Source organism: Alosa sapidissima, chromosome 22 (assembly GCF_018492685.1).
Source record: "Alosa sapidissima isolate fAloSap1 chromosome 22, fAloSap1.pri, whole genome shotgun sequence".
NCBI classification, from domain to species: domain Eukaryota; kingdom Metazoa; phylum Chordata; class Actinopteri; order Clupeiformes; family Clupeidae; genus Alosa; species Alosa sapidissima.
In genome coordinates, this window is record NC_055978.1 from 15,626,496 (window position 1) to 15,628,636 (window position 2,141).

The following is a 2,141-nucleotide window of genomic DNA, read 5'->3' on the forward strand; positions in this document are numbered from 1 at the left end:
CATTTTCCACCTCCGCTTGAGTTAAACAATTGATTTTACCTTTAGTTCATCCAGCCGTTCTCTGAGTCTGGCGATACCACTTTTAGCTCCAGCCTGGCATAGATCATTGAATCAGATTAGACCATTAGCATCTCGCCTGCTAGCATCACGTTTAAAAGTAATTTTATTTAAAACGTGTCTCCTCTCAAGTTAGAAAGTGTAATAAGAACAACGGAAAATGAAACGTGGTGATTTTCTAGGCTGATTTGACAACTATACTCTCATTCCAGTGGGACACCATGGGCGCAGCAGCACAGTGATATCATGCAGCACCTGAAAATAGCAAGGGGGCAGGCGAACGTTCGGAGAGCGTAGACACTAATGGCAGATCTGAGGCTAAATAGTAGACCAGTTCCACCTAGCCATCCCATTGAACCCCATTCAATTTGGCGCCACTTTGACATCAAATAACGTTACAGCTGAAGCGTTTTTAGCCTTTATATGAACTTTTTCTATTTTTGGAGTAATATAACATTGTGTGATTGGCGTCATAACCTCGTAACTGACTTACCGGCTGAGTAATAAACTTTTTTCTGAAATCAAACGTGACGTAATTTACATAATGAGCATGCGACCAGAGTGGGTGAAAGCGTCGCGCAGGAGCAAAATAACCGTATTCTCTGGATAAGAACGAAAGCATCGGACCACAACATTTCAGCAAAGTTTTGATGGATTGACAGTAGGCTATGAATGTGGCGAGTGCTGTTTACATGAAATCACATTTATCTACGAACAACTAGGACATTTAAGAAAAGTAAATGTAGACGTGGTGGTAACGAAGTAAGGGGCTACATACCCAATCTCTCGGTGCAGCTATCAATTGATTGAAATTTGCTTCACCTGTCTCGACTGACGTCTACGTGATGACTCTGTCCATATCTTTTACTGTCTATGGAAAATAGTCCCCGTACTTCCAGCAACAAGGTTGAGCTGCAGCAGACGGATTGGTTAGTGACTGGATTATTACGCCTGAATGAGAGTATAGTTCCATGTCAAATCAGCCTAGAAAATTGCCACGTTTCATTTTCCGTTGGTCTTATTACACTTTCTAAATTGAGACAAGTTTTAAATAGGAAAATTACTGGAAATCTAAGTCACTTTTAAACCTGATGCTCGCAGGCAAGATGCTAATGGTCTAATCCAATTCAATAATCTATGTTATAGGCTGGAGCTAAAAGTGGTATCGCCAGATTCAGAGAACGGCTGGATGAACTGGAAAAAGGTAAAAATCAATTGTTTAACTCAAGGGGAGGTGGAAAATGAGTGTAATTCCCCAAATGGTGGAATATCACTTTAAGTCCATTATACTGTTACCTTTGGACAGTTATTACACAGAAAAACAATTATTTCTGTGTATCATAAAATGTTGTAGTGTTTATCACTTACTGTAACATTACAAAAAGACCCCTAATAAGACAAAAGGGGAGAGAACATTGGCAAGGCTGCCCTCTATTGTGGCTAACTTCCAGCAACAAGGTTGAGCTGCAGCAGATAAATTGGTGAGTGACTGGATTATTACGCCTGAATCAGAGTATAGTTCCATGTCAAATCAGCCTAGAAAATTGCCACGTTTCATTTTCCGTTGGTCTTATTGCACTTTCTAACTTGAGACAAGTTTTAAATAGGGAAATTAACGGAAATCTCAGTCACTTTTAAACATGATGCTAGCAGGGAAGAGGCTAACGGTCTAATCCAGTTCAATGATCTATGCTAGACTGGAGCTAAAAGTGGTGTCGCCAGACTCAGAGAACGGCTGGATGAACTGGAAAAAGGTAAAAATCAATTGTTTAACTCAAAGGGAAGTGGAAAATGAGTGTAATTCCCCAAATGGTGTAATATCCCTTTAAGTCCATTATGATACTGTTACCTTTGGACAGTTTTTACACAGAAAAACAATTATTTCTGTGTATCATAAAATGTTGTAGTGTTTATCACATTTACTGTAACATTACAAAAAGACCCCTAATAAGACAAAAGGGGAGAGAACATTGACAAGGCTGCCCTCTATTGTTTTAAATGAGGTAGTACAGTATCATCTTCAAGGCTAAAGTATAGGCTACTTCAAGATATTTTGTAGATTCAAGATACACTTGTTTTTGTTT